Genomic DNA, 19,355 nt, shown 5'->3' on the forward strand with positions numbered 1-19,355 from the left:
GAAGAGTGGGCCAGAATTCCTCCACAGCGACGTGAGAGACTGATCAACAACTACAGAAAGCATTTGGTTGGAGTCATTGCAGCTAAAGGCGGCACAACCAGTTATTGAGTGTAAGGGGGCAATTACTTTTTCACACAGGGGAATTGGGTGTTGCATAACTTTGTTTATGAAATAAATGAAATAAATATGTAATTGTTGTGTTATTTGTTCACTTATGTTCCCTTTATCTAATATTAGGTTTTGGTTGAAGATCTGATAACATTCAGTATCACAAATATGCAAAAGTAGAGAAAATTAGAAAGGGGGCAAATACTTTTTCATAGCATACACATACATACACATATACATATAAAAAAAAACTGTAAGTCGCTTTGGATAAAAGCATCTGCTAAATGGCATATTATTATTATTATTATTATTATTATTATTATTATTATTATTATTATTATTATATCCTTAAAAATATATATATTTTCCTTTATTACTTTCCAACCCCACCACCCCTCCCCTAATTGGAGTAAACTAGTGAACAACAATGCTTAGGCCTCTACTTCCAGCTCATACATACTATATACATTTTATGGACACAGTCAATTTTACAATAATTATATTTTGTTTGTTTTTACTCCTGAACTTCCTCTACCTTCAACCTCTCTGTTCATTTTCATGATGTCCATCTTGTTTGCTTCTATATGCCATATCTTTCTAACTGTGCTCTTTCACAAAAGCTCTCAACCCATCACCTATATACTTATTATGGACACAGAATGCCCTACATTAGTTATCTTGTTGTTATTAGTTGTTGTTAGTTGTTATTAGTCACATCCTTCAGCTCCATTCAACACCTCCCATCTATCTCTTAACACCATCCATATAGGGATTTCTATTTGCCATATATTTTTCAACCGTACTGTGATGTTTTACAAAAGTTCTGAACCTTTCTATTCTTAATGTTTCTTCAGATTGTAAATTGAAAATAAACATTTTTGCTAAAAGTATTATTATATTATTGATCGATTGACTGTGACTTTTCAGATCACTCAGTAATGCTATCTGCAGGGTTAGCTCCAGGTAAATATTGCAATCCTTTAGCCATTCCTGGACCTGTGTCCAAAAACAAGCTACAAATGGACAGTACCAAAACAAAGTATCAAATGATTCTGTCTCTTCGCAGCAAAATCTGCAGAGCTGGTTAGATTGTATTACAACTACATGGGGACATTGTCCTCCTGGTCTTTAGGGCTGGGAATTAGCTTAGGCTAAGTGTTTCTCTACCTCCTGTCTGTGGGATGTTGCTGACCTGTCCCTGGACTTACATTTCTGATTATTTAATAATGTAGCTATAAGCGCTAGTCTTTTGAAGAACCACAAGACAATCCCTGATACAAAAAACGTTGAAAAACACCGGGCTTTGAGATATCCTTTTTTCTGTATTTGCCTTATGCCATCTCCATACATTCGCTTTAAGTCTCGTTGTTGGCTCTTGGTGGACATTCTGACCTTTCAACGCTCAAGTACCACCGCAGTGACCCTCAGCAGCTAAAGCCATATTAAGGCGATCTTGACTTTATCAGGTTACAAATGTAATCCAGTATCATACTGCTGTATGAATAAGTCTAAGTACACTCTCCCAAGGTTCCTGCATCATACTCACCAACATAAATCTGATGGTACAGTATGTGCCCTAACAGGAAGTCTTAGATATGCCCATCCATATTCATCTCAGCAATTTGGTGATGCAACTATGTGATGAAGAAACTGTTACAACACTTAGGCCATGTTCGTATGCCGTATTTTGCAATTTGGATCATTTGTACCACCCAACAGTGGCTGAAAAAAAACAAACATTTGTCACACACCATTATTTTCCTACAATTAACATTTAGACAATTCTACTTAAAATGTTTCTATTCCCTTACCCCCCAAGTTCTCATTTGTACTCGATATTGCCAATTGTCTGCTTTATTCACATATAGCTCTCTCCTCATAAAGGGACTGTTTGTGTGTGTGTGTGTGCAGTGTGTGTGTGTGTGTGTGTGTGTGTGTGTGTGTGTATGTGTGTGTGTGTGTGTATATGTGTGTGAGTGAGCCGAGCTCTGACGGTGCAGTGTGCTGTCATACTCGCTTACATACGTAGCCCACAAGCCCAGTGTGGCCAATGCTTACTGCTGAGAGGAGGGACTGTGGCTGATGCACATCACATTAAAATGGATTGGATAGTGGCTGAAAAATGCAGACATACAGCTACGAACCAAAGCAACAGGCATTTGCTACAGTAGCCCAGTAGTGGAAAAAAAGTACCCAGTTGTCATCCTTGAGTAAAAGTAAAGATTGCTTAATAGAAAATGACTCAGGTAAAAGTGAAAGTCACCCAGTAAAATACTTATTGAGTAAAAATCTAAGTATTTGGTTTTAAGTGTACTTAAGTATCAAAAGTTAATGTAATTATTAAAATACAAAAGTAAAAGTAGAAATCATTTCAAATCCCTTATATTAAGCAAACCAGACGGCACCATTTTCTTGGTTTTTTAATGTACGGATAGCCAGGGGCACACTCCAACATTCAGACATCATTTACAAACGAAGCATGTGTGTTTGGTGAGTCCGCCAGATCAGAGGCAGTAGGGATGACCAGGGATGTTCTCTTGATAAGAGCGTGATTTGGACCATTTTCCTGTCCTGCTAAGCATTCAAAATGTAACTAATACTTTTGAGTGTCAGGGAAAATGTATGGAGCAAAAAGTACACACACTTTAAGAATGTAGTGAAGTAAGAGTAAAAGTTGTCAAAAATATAAATAGTAAAGTAAAGTACAGATACCCCCAAAAAACTACATAAGTAGTACTTTCAAGTATTTTTATTAAAGTACTTTACACCATTGTATCCTACAGTACCTTATGTTTCGATACTGTATTGTTATGCGTTAATAACATAAAGACTACGGTTCCCATAATGCAATGCGCCACTAACAACGTGGTTATTGATAGAATGCCTTGCATGGTTGCACACTGTTGTACTTTGCTTACTCAAGCATCTTGTTGATAAAAGTAGCTGAACATACGCCCCAGTTTGAGATTCCATCAAGCAACAAGCGTAACATGCGTGTGAGAAGTGAGATGAAGAATCACTTCTCAAAATGCTGCGGTTGCAAAGAAAAAGGTTTACACAGTCAAGGAGGAGGCTGAAGAATTCTTTGTTGATTTTGTGGAGAATGAATGAGACTCTATTGGCTCAAACATCTTGTTATTAATTAATGGTAGCTGAACCTTCGCCCCAGTTGATCATTCCATCAAGGAATTAACAGTGAAGATGTTGTGGGTTGGACAGATTGAGAGGAGTGGACATGGGAAGGTAATGGTATATCCACACACACACACACACACACACACACACACACACACACACACACACACACACACACACACACCCACACACACCCACACACACACCTTCTGCCTCTGTTCGGCGAGTTGGGAGTTCTTCTCTGGGCTCCCAGCAACCTATGAGCAATGACTGCGAGGATACAGCACCCCATGTATGTTTTAGTCGATTTGGCTAAAAGTGTCATATATTATACAATATCTGATTCTTCCATTCCTGGATAACGCTTTGATCAATACATGATGTTACAGTACGTCCTGTAGCGCGAGGGTAGGGCGTGCGTCCATGCAGCTGCCTGTGCAGATGTGTTGAGTGTTAGGAGCCAAACTGGGAGGACAAGGCTGAGCTAAAGAGGAGGATGAATCAATGTGTGTGTGTGTGTGTGTGTGTGCGCACAGTTTGTGCACTGTATTTGTATGTGCTGGTAAAGATATAGAGACACGTTTTTCGCAACATATTCAGTGAACGTGTGTTTACAGATTTGTACTAAATGTCTCCTAAGTAGGGCGTGGTAAGGTAAAAAGCTTTGTTGTGTAATCGATGGAGATACAGTGGTAAGGTAAAAAGCTTTGTTGTGTAATCGATGGAGATACAGTGGTAAGGTAAAAAGCTTTGTTGTGTAATCGATGGAGATACAGTGGTAAGGTAAAAAGCTTTGTTGTGTAATCGATGGAGATACAGTGGTAAGGTAAAAAGCTTTGTTGTGTAATCGATGGAGATACAGTGGTAAGGTAAAAAGCTTTGTTGTGTAATCGATGGAGATACATTGGTAAGGTAAAAAGCTTTGTTGTGTAATCGATGGAGATACAGTGGTAAGGTAAAAAGCTTTGTTGTGTAATCGATGGAGATACAGTGGTAAGGTAAAAAGCTTTGTTGTGTAATCGATGGAGATACAGTGGTAAGGTAAAAAAGCTTTGTTGTGTAATCGATGGAGATACAGTGGTAAGGTAAAAAGCTTTGTTGTGTAATCGATGGAGATACAGTGGTAAGGTAAAAAGCGTTGTTGTGTAATCGATGGAGATACAGTGGTAAGGTAAAAAGCTTTGTTGTGTAATCGATGGAGATACAGTGGTAAGGTAAAAAGCGTTGTTGTGTAATCGATGGAGATACAGTGGTAAGGTAAAAAGCTTTGTTGTGTAATCGATGGAGATACAGTGGTAAGGTAAAAAGCTTTGTTGTGTAATCGATGGAGATACAGTGGTAAGGTAAAAAGCTTTGTTGTGTAATCGATGGAGATACAGTGGTAAGGTAAAAAGCTTTGTTGTGTAATCGATGGAGATACAGTGGTAAGGTAAAAAGCTTTGTTGTGTAATCGATGGAGATACAGTGGTAAGGTAAAAAGCTTTGTTGTGTAATCGATGGAGATACAGTGGTAAGGTAAAAAGCTTTGTTGTGTAATCGATGGAGATACAGTGGTAAGGTAAAAAGCTTTGTTGTGTAATCGATGGAGATACAGTGGTAAGGTAAAAAGCTTTGTTGTGTAATCGATGGAGATACAGTGGTAAGGTAAAAAGCTTTGTTGTGTAATCGATGGAGATACATGTACCAATACAAATAAGCATGGCTCCGGACAGAAACTTATTTCCACTGTTGCAGGATCCACTCTCCCACTCTCGTTTCAATATATTTTCCAGACAGATTATAGACACTGATTTGAAGCCAGTGCTTTATGGGTAGTGGAGTAGCTCTGTAATACTAAACGATGCTAGCTCCATAAGTCCTTCCTTTAAGTCCATCCTGTTTACAGGGTGGCTGCGATAAAAATACTAAACGGTGCCATTTCAGCAGCTTATGCAACCCTGTGAAAGCCGAACACACAGGGTCAGCTTAGATCAGCAAAGCACCCACCAATGCTGAATTGAATAGGTCCACTTAGGCCCAGATTCAAAACTGCAGTATGCCGAACATAGCACTGCACTTGACAGTGTATCACTTTCAGCTATCTGCTTATGACTGTTTATAACACCTTATGTCATGATGCTAATGTCAGCACGGTCATTACCAAAGTCAAGGTGAAGGGTCAGTGAGGTCATCTCTGCATCCTGTGTTGCGTGGCTCATTGCTGACCTCCAGGGGTTAACGGAAGGGGTGGTATTAGTGTGTAGAAGCTCTAACCCTACTGATTAATGTGCACCAACCCAGCATGGAGTCCCCCCCCCTCCTCCCTCCACAACCTCCTATACACACTCACGCATACACAGGTTACAAACAGATGCATACTCTCATACACACACATTCACACACTCTCTTTCTCTCTCTCTCACACACGCACACACACACACACACACACGCACGCACGCACGCACGCACGCACGCACGCACGCACGCACGCACGCACGCACGCACGCACGCACACACACACACACACACACACACACACACACACACACACACACACACACACACACACACACACACACACACGCATACTCATAATCACATCCACACAGACACACACACTCAGGCACACACAGGCTTGGCCACTGTGACAACCTATCCAGTTTCGCAGCTCTTCTCAATCGGGACAGTGCCGTTCCACAATAGCTCTGGCTCATTAAGGATTCTTCCAAAAACCTTTTGAGAGCGTTGGAGTGACGGGTTACCTGCCCAAGAGGGTGTGTGTGTTTATGTCTGTGTGAGGGAGAGAAATAAATAACTAAATACAGGTTATTATTTTGATCTGGTCAAGTTAATCAGTGGGCTTTTCTTTTTGACAAAGTTTCAATTAGATTATATCACCATTATTGTACATTTCCGTGGAGAGTAGTTTTGTTCATCTACACTGATCTCACAAAGCTGATTGACTCCTGGGAAAGCCATTTCTACCCCAAAACAGAGGACAGGTCATTCTGTTTATAAGCAGGGATATACATTTATGTGAATAATTAATGTGAAGTGTGTGTTCTGGGGAGAGGGGAGGGGGTGGGGTCCTGGTGGCCTACTTCTCCCCAAGGGGAAATCAGGGTGCTCATTCACACACACTAGTGCCCCCACCCACCCCCACCACCTCCCCCTTGTCAACAACAGCACAAAGGACCAAACCAGCCATGAAGCCCAAGTCCTTCTGTCAAGGGAACCCCCCCCACACCCTTTTGTATGGGAGCTGAATAACACCACTGTCTGTCTATGAATATATGTACAATAACTACAGCTCTTCCCTCCTTTCTCTCCTCCCACAACACCTCCCCAATGTCCACTAGCCATGAGGAACTGGACCAAAAGAGGTTGGCGGTGCGAGTGTGTGTATGCGTATGTGTATGTGCAATGTGTGTGTTTTGAGGTGTCTGTTGTGTCCACAAAGGGGGGGACTAAGGGCGTTGTCTGTGGAAGCTGTTTATGACGAGGATGAGAGACATGGAAGGGGAGGGAGGAATGTACCCTGCAAACTGAAACAAAAATATATTTTTATGTTTGAGACACTATTTGATGATATGAGATGAGAGGTGAACTCTAGCCAATCTGGAATGTATGCCAGCCTCCACTTCTGTACCCTCTGTGAATTTGGTGTCAGAAGTGGGATCCTTTGACATGGTCAGACAGGGGGGGGTTATTTTCCCCCTTAGCAGAAAAGCTAGTTGAGTTTGACAGCTAAGCTGTCTGGTTCTGAAGGAAGAGGAGGTGGGGGCGCCTAGACAGTACTGTGGACTCACTGCCCCCCTTGTGGCAACACCTTGCTAGTACAGCTTCATTACAGTACATCACCTCAGATGATGTCATACTTCACTTGCCCCCCCTTTTCTTGTCCTTTTGCTCTCTCCCATTTGTTAACTTTCTGTTGTTGTTGTTTTTGGGATACTATCCCATTACGTGACTATTCTATTTTGGCCGATGGCTGTTTGTGTGTGGAAGCTCAAGAAGCATCCATTTTGAACACAATGAATTTGATTTGTTTAGATACATTTGAGATTCATATTTTTTATTAAACCTATGACGTGACAAAGCCAGCAAAATGGAACCAGAGATGATGCTCCATTGGAAGCAAATCAAAATGGAACCAGATGTAATATTATAATATAAGATTATTATTATTATTATTATTATTATTTTATCGTTGTGTTATAAATTTGTGTGACTGTCCTTGTCTATTAGTATGTTTGTTGCTTGTCATGTTTTTTGTTTTTTCTGGACCTCAGGAAGAATAGCTGATGCAAAAGCTAATGGGGATCCAAATAAATTAGGACTGCATCTCCTGGTTCCTAAAGTTAATCTAATTGCATAATGATTAACACCTGGCTGGGACAGCCACACAATATCTATTTTTATAGACCCACATCAACAAAAAAAATGTATCCCATATATTATGTGCTTAATCAATCAGTTAGGGAATGAGCTATGATGAAATCCTGAGAATGGCTGGTGATTAGAAGTAGGAGACTTAAGAGTTGGACAGAAACAAAAATGAAGGCTGATATTTTTGCTTTAAAGTGCAGCTATCATGAGAATAGCAGGGTCACCACGGCAATAGTCTATGACCATGTTTACACGCACAACAATATTCCGATATTTTTCAGGATGCTGATTGTTAATTGACGCACATAAACATCATATCCCATTTACAATAACCCAAATAAGCTTGTGTAAAACCCGGATAAGATGCCTAGGATATCCTGATCTTAGAGGGTACTGTGCCATGTAAACTCCTGAGTGGCGCAGTGGTCTAAGGCACTGCATCGCAGTGCTATCTGTGCCACTAGAGATCCTGGCTCGAGTCCAGGCTCTGTCGCGACCGGGAGACCCATGGGCGGCGCACAATTGGTCCAGCGTTGTCCAAGGTAGGGGAGGGTTTGGCCGGCAGGGATTTGGGTCCGTTTCCCACGGGGGGCCAGTATGAAAAAAAAAAGAAACATGTATGCATTCACTAACTGTAAGTCGCTCTGGATAAGAGCTCAAATGTAAACATCTTATCCCGCTTACTGTTGTTCTTCAAGGTCTGTGCATGCTCAGTTTGTCATTGTATCATGAGTAAATTTAGGAATATTCTGTTTATTCATGGATACAGGGATACTTGTAAGGTGCATGTAAACAGCTTATCCTGAATAAGACCTTAACCGGGATATGAGCTATTATCCGGAATACTGTGTGCATGTGAACGTAGTCAATGATGGTATACACAGTTTTACTTACATAAGTGGTCTGAGGTATAATAATTTGTCAATGTACATAAAGTGTCAAGCTAAATTGTAATTGGTCATGGATACTGTATACTGCTACAGGGGCATGGCCTGATATACTATGCTTTTCATACACGATATGAACTTAAACTGAGCTCGATTGACAGGGGAGGTTATATAAGACAAAGTCAATGTCCTTGAGCCTCTTGTGTTGGCCCGTTCTGGTGCATTGTGGGATTACTCATTTCCCAGGTTACCGGAGGTCTAAGGCAGGAAGGGGCAGAGTGTCGCCCGGTCTACCTGCCCCGAGAAGAGTGGGAGCGAGGGAGTTAATCACCACAGAGACGGAACCCATGGCGCAACCAAAGGCCAATTGGGGCAGAACTAATCCCCGTTGTCACGGTAACCAACCAGCTGCTGCCAGTCTCCTGCATCCAAAGCCGGCCTCCATTGATAGCTTTTTGAGATCGCCGTTACCTTTCTTTTTGCTACTGTAAAAATACACATCTACTGAGTACAGATCTAGGACCAGATCAGACAGCGACAGAGTAAGATGCTCTTCTGGCGCTGATCCGAGACCTGTCATTGAGCTGCCTTGGGGGAACCTGGTCTCACTGCAAGTGAAACACACCTCAAGGTGACCTATGAATGGGTAAAGGTTTTTGTATAAGCCTGCATTAACCTACATTGGGGTGCTAGACCATTCTGGAACGCCCATGCTCAACAGAGAGGAGACAAGAGGGAGGTGTGTGTGTGTGTGTGTGAAGAGAATGTGGTTAGTCCGTCTCCCTGTGGTGTGTTTGGTGTCCTCTTGCTGTCAAAACACAGGCCTCCTTCCCCAACAGCAAGACGCATCCTCTCCTGCTGTGTCCATCTGTATCCCCTTAAAATATACACTTCAATCAAACTCTCGCACACACACACACACACACACACACACACACACACACACACACACACACACACACACACACACACACACACACACACACACACACACACACACACACACACACACACACACACACACACACACACACACACACACACACACACACACACACTCACACATACATCTACCACTATTACTGGTCACTCCTAACTATTACACACGCTTGCTACTACTCTCTCCCAACGACATTAGGATATTATACAACACTATCCATTATTCACACTCCTCCTTACCACATCAGCCTTTACACACACTAAATATGCAGCTCCAAAAATAGTTTGGTGATCAGGAATATTCCCAGCAAACCAAAATTGGTTCTGTGAAGGTTCCCAGAACATTCATTAGGTCTTGGAAAATGTTCTCATAGCTGTCCAGTCGTGTTGATGATTATAGAATGTTTGTATAAAACATTTGCCTGATTTTGCAAGAATGTACCTAGGACACATTTAATCTGTTCTTTAAAGGTTCCCAGCATGTTTCATTAGGTTGTGGGAAGAATCTGGTGAGAACAATGTGGGGACAACACAAAAGATATGTTCCCAAAATAAAAATGTCCAGTTGTGCAGATGATTCCACAATGTTTCTTTTAGGGTGCAAAAAACACTCACCTGATGTTACAAAAACGTTCCTAGAAAACATTAAACTGTTCTTTAAAGTTGTGACGAGTACTGAGTATACGAAGAGGCAGGACGCAGACGCAGGAATTAACAAGGTAAAGGTTTACTTAATAATGAGAAAGAGAAATAACAAAGAGAGAGTAAACGACACGATGCTAACAATTACACACAACAATGAACTAACAGTCCAGGGTTATACAGTGGTGGTGATGAGATGATGAGGTGAAGGTGCGCTGGAGGTGATTAGGGTGCGTTGGGTTTCCATTCCTGTGTTTGCCGAGGTGGTGCACTCAGACCGGTGGCTCAGTAGACCGGCGAATCAGAGCGCCGGAAGGGAGCAACGGGAGGAGACGTGACAAATGTTTCCCAGAATGCCTTATTAGGGAACAGTCTGGTGTTAGATAAAACCCTAGCTAGAACTTAATGGGAATCTTAGCTAATGTTCTGGGAATGTTCCCGGTTTGCTGGGTCAACTGTTTGCTTTGCAACCTCACCAGCAATGGGGCATCAAGCAACAGTTACTAACATAGGCCTACTGGTGTTTAGGTATGTCAAAATTGCTTGAAATTGATATTTTACTTATGAAGCATGCATTTGGAATGTGTTGTTAAAATTAATAATTTATCTATTTATCCTGCTACTGGTCACTTTTACTCCTGTGTAGATGTATATATTCCATTAATATATTACCATAAGTATTTATATACAGTATTCCTGCTACAAGTCACTTTTATATGTATAAACCCACTTCAACCGCTCCAGTACCCCTGAACATTGAATAAGGTACTGGCACTGACCTGTATATATATGTTTAAAACTCAGATAGTAGTTATTTTGTGTTTTATTATTTTATTATATTTTCTATATTATTATAACTGCATTGTTGGGAAAGAGCTCTCAAGGTACTGTTTTACACCTGTTGTATCCTGTGCACATAGTGAATAAACTTTGAAACTTGAAACATAACGCAATTTTGTTTCTGCACAACATTCTCACTGTCACACATACACCCCCCCCTTTCAACCTTCATTGAAGCTGGCCGCAGAAGTGAAATCTGTTTTCTTTTTCCCTCAACAAGCTGGAGGCGAGAGTGCTCCACTGTTGCTCCGCCTGAGAGCTAACTGGATGAGGAGAGCATACAAACAGCCTACTGAACAGCTCAATACTGGTTAGTTAGTTGCTGCCTGTTTTGGGACTGTGTAGAATGTCGATTGCCTGGATACTGAGACAGACAGGGGAACGGGAGGAGGGATGTAAGGATGACTGTGAGGGGACATTTTGAAGTAGGGTGTTTTATCTAAACGCTATGCCATACATTTCTGAGCTGAGTAAAGATGGAGGAGGGATGAGCAGTATAGAGATATGGATAGAGAGGCTCTCTCTGCGTCTCTCCTTGAGCGAGCCGCTGATCGGGGGGGGAGGGGTGGGGGAGGGAGGGAGAGGCGCGAAGGGGAAGAGGGAAAGGGGAGTTGAATAATAATCTGGGACAGCCGTGCCCACGTGACTGTTGCCAAGGCGACAGCAGCAGGGCGAGCATACCCACTGGGCACAGACGTCAATTCAATGCCCATTCACTTTAAGTAATTCAATGAGAGATGTTTCAAGTGCAATTTCCAAAATGATCAATAAACAGTCATTTGGTGGGAGTTGTATTGTGTACTGTGTATTGCTATGGGGAGGTCTATATTCGCTCACCTCTCACACATATAAAGTAACCATACTTTCAGGCGCACACATTGTTTTCTTTTATCATTTAGGATGCACACACACACACACACTGGCCTCTCTCTCCCCCTCTTTCTCTCTTCCTCATTCAATGACTCAGGACTTTGCACCTTGGCTTAATCTGTTTTGGGCCGCACAGTGCTGGGTCAATACTCCAATAAGCCCTGGGGTGACTTACAGATCGATGTCTCTCCTATTGCTGCTGCCAAGCCAACCACCTCAGAGCACCGCCTTGTTAACGACAGTGACCTCGTATCACCACCTGCCCCAGAGCACCGCCTTGTTAACGACAGTGACCTCGTATCACCACCTGCCTCAGCGCACCGCCTTGTTAACGACAGTGACCTCGTATCACCACCTGCCTCAGCGCACCGCCTTGTTAACGACAGTGACCTCGTATCACCACCTGCCCCAGAGCACCGCCTTGTTAACGACAGTGACCTCGTATCACCACCTGCCACAGCGCACCGCCTTGTTAACGACAGTGACCTCGTATCACCACCTGCCCCAGAGCACCGCCTTGTTAACGACAGTGACCTCGCATCACCACCTGCCTCAGCGCACCGCCTTGTTAACGACAGTGACCTCGTATCACCACCTGCCTCAGAGCACTGCCATGTTAACCAGAGTGACCTCATACCATCACTGAATGATGAGTACACAGCCAGTCCCAAATCACTCCCTATCCCTCCCCCTTGCCCTAAACCCTCAATGTCGGCATGTCTGAATGGTCTATATAGATAAGACGTGTATTAATAAAGCTGTTAGCATGTCTGAATGATCTAAATCAGGGATGGCGGCCCCTTTTGTAGGTCCTCGGACCAATTTCACACCCCAATTTAAAAAACAATAATAAATAAATATTTTTTAAACATTTAGGAACTCTGTCGGGGTGTCAACTTACTGTTGAGAGTTAGAATAATGGAATACACAAGGTGCATTGCCAAATTTGGTTGTGCATCAGCAGTCACTCAATTAGCCCATGTCAGTTCAATTGTTTTAGATTGGCAAGTTAGTCTAGCGGCCAGCTATCTAAACTTGTAGTAAGCACGGTCGAATTACCGACCGGGGTGGGGCCCATTGATCATCAGTTATCATATTCAAAACGGCAAACATTTGCCTCCATCCTATGGCAAAATGTGTAGAATTGCAGAAAACTTGCATTAAAACGTCAACATTTCTCTACGCCCCATGGCAAAATATGAAGAATTGCAGGAAATTAACTTTAAAACGAAATAAAATCTAATGTATTGGCTGATCATGATGAGTTCTGATTTTTTTGTGGCCCCCACCCCCATCAAAGTTGCCCATCCCTGATCTAGATAGAGAGATACTGTAGATAGATAGATACTGTAGATAGAGAGATACTGTAGATAGATAGATACTGTAGATAGAGAGATACTATAGATAGATAGATACTGTAGATAGATCGAGACTGTAGATAGAGAGATACTATAGATAGAGAGATACTGTAGATAGAGAGATACTGTAGATAGATAGAGACTGTAGATAGAGAGATACTGTAGATAGATAGATACTGTAGATAGAGAGATACTGTAGATAGATAGATACTGTAGATAGATAGATACTGTAGATAGATCGAGACTGTAGATAGAGAGATACTATAGATAGAGAGATACTGTAGATAGAGAGATACTGTAGATATAGAGATACTGTAGATAGAGAGATACTGTAGATAGAGAGATACTGTAGATAGAGAGATACTGTAGATAGATCGAGACTATAGATAGAGAGATACTGTAGATAGAGAGATACTGTAGATAGATAGATAATGTAGATAGAGAGATACTGTAGATAGAGAGATACTGTAGATAGAGAGATACTGTAGATAGATAGATAAGAAGTGTATTGATAAAGCTTCTGTCATATTACTTCTAGCTTAAAGATCTGCAAACATTGGAGGGTTAGGCATCGACAGCACCAAACATTGGAGGGTTAGGCATCGACAGCACCAAACATTGGAGGGTTAGGCATCGACAGCATCAAATATTGGAGGGTTAGGCATCGACAGCATCAAACACTGGAGGGTTAGGCATCGACAGCATCAAATATTGGAGGGTTAGGCATCGACAGCACCAAACATTGGAGGGTTAGGCATCGACAGCACCAAACATCTGAGGGTTAGGCATCGACAGCACCAAACATTGGAGGGTTAGGGATAGACAGCACCAAAGGCATAGATGGGTAACGAATGTGAACCAGGGTCTCTGTTGTTGAGTGACAGAGGAGAGTGAATAACTTTGGTCACACACACACTCTCTCATCCAATATAAAAAATCCAGGCATACACTTATATACATCGAAGCTACAAACAGGGCCTTTCCACTGTTCTGTTGGCATCCTAGGAGTGGTTTGTTAAGTTGACTGTCCACTCGTGCTCTTATTAAGGAGTAAAGGCTGGCATTGTATTGCCTAGAAACATTTTGAACACATTTATTATAGATTTGTATTAACCTTTTGACCGATTAATCAATAGTCAGTAATAATGTATGTTTAAGTTAGGTAGTGCAGCTCACCATTTTATGTACAGTATGTCACACAGTTGCAGAAAGGGTCAGTATTTGGCGCCATCTTCTGGCCAAAATATAAACTAGACCCCCCAAGCCATCCAAAATCCCTCATGAAAAAGAGAGCTCTTATTTTGGACAATGTACTGTATGTCACTCATGTGAAGTAAACATTTTTTAGGCTCAATTAACACTTTAAAGGGATCAATTCAATCCGTATTGCAGAAGTTCAGCATTATAGCACGATTGACATTTTAAAGGTAATTTCGGTTGAGCTGACATTTTCAGCGTGAATGCAGTCTCCGCTAACGCGGGAACATTGCCTTTAAATTTGTATTTCGCTATAACTCTGAACTTCCGTGAAAAGGATTGAACCAAGCCCTAAATGTAATAAAAAAAAGACATACGATCTTTAACTGTATTTCTGTCAAGTTATTTCAATGTTATTCACATCACAGCATGGTGAAAGTTAAGAGGAAGCAGTGGAGTGAGCCGGACAGCTATTTTATGAGGAGATTGACAGGTGTAGTTGTGCTACTAACTCGCATAGTGCTGCACCTAATGTTGCTAAGTTAATTTGTATGGTTGTGAAGTTATTGGGATGTAGGCCATGGTGTACCTATTAGAAAACGATGACAGCCTACCTGTGCTGATTTCAATCATAGGCATGTAGCCTCGGTTACGGCTGGAAGACTCAGATTTCAAGAGAGAACACAACTCTTTATAACACTACTCGGTCTATTCACTACTGTCGCACGAGCAAAATTAATGCGTTTGATGTGGGCTTCGGAGCTATTGCAGTGCCAATAACATACCTGGCGTCTCAATAACATCTCTCCAAAAATGACGGGGTCTCCAATTATTGAATCCAAGATGGCGTAGCAGTGCGGTCGTGAACTATGTGTGTGTCCGTGTAAATAGCCAGTTTTTTTTGTTTTGTTTTTTTGTACATATTTCCCTATCACACTTTTCATCCTTCTACTAAATATACTTTCCTGCAACCCGCCTCACTCAATGTGGAACGGATTCTATTATTGACTTACCTTTTATCTAGAATCTCCAGTTGAAACTAGCTAGCCAGCTAACTAGCTACTTGCTATTAGCCACCGTTAGCGGTTTTCACCCAGAACATCAGATTTTCTGCCGGAATAACTGATTCACTGGACCTTTAACTCCGGATCATCGCAAATAGCTAGCTGCAACCAAATGGATGTTGTTGTTGGCTAATCAGCCTTGAGCTAGCCTCGAGTCAGGCCCATCTCCCGGCTATCTACCTCTCTGTCAACCGGACGGGACCTCCTAGAGTCGACACGGAGCCCCGCCGATCCATCACGACTGGTCTGCCGACGTAATCGTCTGTGGTTTCAACAGGCTTCCCGTTGCGACGACCACGAAGATCCATCTGCTAGCCCCGGCCCGCTAACACATGCAAACAACAGCCGTGCTTCCTGCTAGCCAGTGCTGTAGCACCAATTCGAACTGCTCTCGGACTCACATATTGCTGTTCACTGGACCTTATGATCACTCAGGTGCACAGCTGATGCCTGCTGGACTGTTCCTTTACACGGTACCCTGTCCTGTTTATCTGTTTAGCCTCAGCCCAAACTTTCATCGCCATTACTAGTTGTTGTCTTAGCTCTCTCGAATAACACCTGTGATTGCTTTATGCCTCTTTCCCATGTCAATATGCCTTGCCTATTGCTGTTCCAGTTAGTTCTTATTATACAATTTCAAGTCCCAAGTCCCTCTCAAACTGCCTCAAATAGCTCCCTTTGTTCCACCCCCCATACACGCGGAGACCGGCTCAATCGGTGCCTCCAGTGATGCTATCTCTTTCATTGTTACCCAACGCTTAGGTTTACCTCCACTGTACTCATATCCTTCCATATCCTTGTCTGTACTTAATGCCCTGAATCTATTCTACAATGCCTTGAAATCTGCCCCATTTACTCTCTGTACCCAACACACTAGAAGACCAGTTCTTAAAGCCTTTAGCCGCATCCTTATTCTAGTCCTCCTCTGTTCCTCTGGTGATGTAGAGGTTAACCCAGGCCCTGCAGCCCCCAGTATCACTCCTACTGCATGTTATCATCAGAAGCCTCCTCCCTAAGTTTGAGTTATTCACTGCGTTAGCACACTAAATATATGTGTCATGACAATGTTATGACCACATTATGACAGGTTATGACAAGTTATGTCAGCTGTTATGACATATTATGACATGGTTATAATGTGTTATGACGCTGCGCGTCAAGTAAAGTGTTACCGGGTTGTCTATATTGAAAATTGGTTAACATGATGACATACAGAAGTATCTGTTTGTGTGTCAGATATCACCTATCATAGCTGCCATTGGTAATAGAACATTGACTATGTGTGTGTGTTCACAGATACAGTGTCTTCAGAAAGTATTCATACCTGTTACATTCCCCAGTTTCTGTGTTGTAGGTTGTGTATTTTCATGTATGTATTTCAGGAAATATGGGTTCACCAAAAATTTCCCCAACAAGCAGCTGATTGGTCAAAACATTGATGATTGGGTAGAGAAGACACTGCGCTCGTCAGGGATAGAGAGATAAGAAGTGTATTGATAAAGCTTCTGTCATATTGCTTCTAGCTTAAAGATCTGCAAACATTGGAGGGTTAGGCATCGACAGCACCAAACATTGGAGGGTTAGGCATCGACAGCACCAAACATTGGAGGGTTAGGCATCGACAGCACCAAACATTGGAGGGTTAGGCATCGACAGCATCAAACACTGGAGGGTTAGGCATCGACAGCACCAAACATTGGAGGGTTAGGCATCGACAGCACCAAACATTGGAGGGTTAGGCATCGACAGCACCAAACATCTGAGGGTTAGGCATCGACAGCACCAAACATTGGAGGGTTAGGCATCGACAGCATCAAATATTGGAGGGTTAGGCATGGACAGCACCAAACATCTGAGGGTTAGGCATCGACAGCACCAAACATTGGAGGGTTAGGGATAGACAGCACCAAAGGCATAGATGGGTAACGAATGTGAACCAGGGTCTCTGTTGTTGAGTGACAGAGGAGAGTGAATAACTTTGGTCACACACACACTCTCTCATCCGATATAAAAAATCTAGGCATACACTTATATACATTGAAGCTACAAACAGGGCATTTCCACTGTTCTGTTGGCATCCTAGGAGTGGTTTGTTATGTTGACTGTCCACTCGTGCTCTTATTAAGGAGTAAAGGCTGGCATTGTATTGCCTAGAAACATTTTGAACACATTTATTACAGATTTGTATTAACCTTTTGACCGATTAATCAATAGTCAGTAATAATGTATGTTTAAATTAGGTAGTGCAGCTCACCATTTTATGTACAGTATGTCACACAGTTGCAGAAAGGGTCAGTATTTGGCGCCATCTTCTGGCCAAAATATAAACTAGACCCCCCAAGCCATCCTTAATCCCTCATGAAAAAGAGAGTTCTTATTTTGGACAATGTACTGTATGTCACTCACATTTTTTAGGCTCAATTAACACTTTAAAGGGATCAATTCAATCCGTATTGCAGAAGTTCAGCATTATAGCACGATTGACATTTTAAAGGTAATTTCGGTTGAGCTGACATTTTCAGCGTGAATGCAGTCTCCGCTAACGCGAGAACATTGCCTTTAAATTTGTATTTCGCTATAACTCTGAACTTCGTGAAAAGGATTGAACCAAGCCCTAAATGTAATTAAAAAAAGACATAAGATCTTTAACTGTATTTCTGTCAAGTTATTTCCAATGTTATTCACATCACAGCATGGTGAAAGTTAAGAGGAAGCAGTGGAGTGAGCCGGACAGCTATTTTATGAGGAGATTGACAGGTGTAGTTGTGCTACTAACTCGCATAGTGCTGCACCTAATGTTGCTAAGTTAATTTGTATGGTTGTGAATTTATTGGGATGTAGGCCATGGTGTACCTATTAGAAAACGATGACAGCCTACCTGTGCTGATTTCAATCATAGGCATGTAGCCTCGGTTACGGCTGGAAGACTCAGATTTCAAGAGAGAATACAACTCTTTATAACACTACTCGGTCTATTCACTACTGTCGCACGAGCAAAATTAATGCGTTTGATGTGGGCTTGAGCTATTGTAGTGCCAATAACATACCTGCCGTCTTAATAACATCTCTCCAAAAATGACGGGGTCTCCAATTATTGAATCCAAGATGGCGTAGCAGTGCGGTCGTGAACTATGTGTGTCCGTGTAAATAGCCAGTTTTTTGTATTTTTATTTTTTATTTTTCGTACATATTTCCCTATCACACTTTTCATCCTTCTACTAAATATACTTTCCTGCAACCCGCCTCACTCAATGTGGAACGGATTCTATTATTGACTTACCTTTTATCTAGAATCTCCAGTTGAAACTAGCTAGCCAGCTAACTAGCTACTTGCTATTAGCCACCGTTAGCGGTTTTCACCCAGAACATCAGATTTTCTGCCGGAATAACTGATTCACTGGACCTTTAACTCGGATCATCGCAAATAGCTAGCTGCAACCAAATGGATGTTGTTGTTGGCTAATCAGCCTTGAGCTAGCCTCGAGTCAGGCCCATCTCCCGGCTATCTACCTCTCTGTCAACCGGACGGGACCTCCTAGAGTCGACACGGAGCCCCGCCCGATCCATCACGACTGGTCTGCCGACGTAATCGTCTGTGGTTTCAACAGGCTTCCCGTTCGACGACCACGAAGATCCATCTGCTAGCCCGGCCCGCTAACACATGCAAACAACAGCCGTGCTTCCTGCTAGCCAGTGCTGTAGCACCAATCGAACTGCTCTCGGACTCACATATTCGCTGTTCACTGGACCTTATGATCACTCAGGTGCACAGCTGATGCCTGCTGGACTGTTCCTTTACACGGTACCCTGTCCTGTTTATCTGTTTAGCCTCAGCCCAAACTTTCATCGCCATTACTAGTTGTTGTCTTAGCTCTCTCGAATAACACCTGTGATTGCTTTATGCCTCTTTCCCATGTCAATATGCCTTGCCTATTGCTGTTCCAGTT

This window comes from Coregonus clupeaformis, chromosome 36 (assembly GCF_020615455.1).
Source record: "Coregonus clupeaformis isolate EN_2021a chromosome 36, ASM2061545v1, whole genome shotgun sequence".
Lineage (NCBI taxonomy): Eukaryota > Metazoa > Chordata > Actinopteri > Salmoniformes > Salmonidae > Coregonus > Coregonus clupeaformis.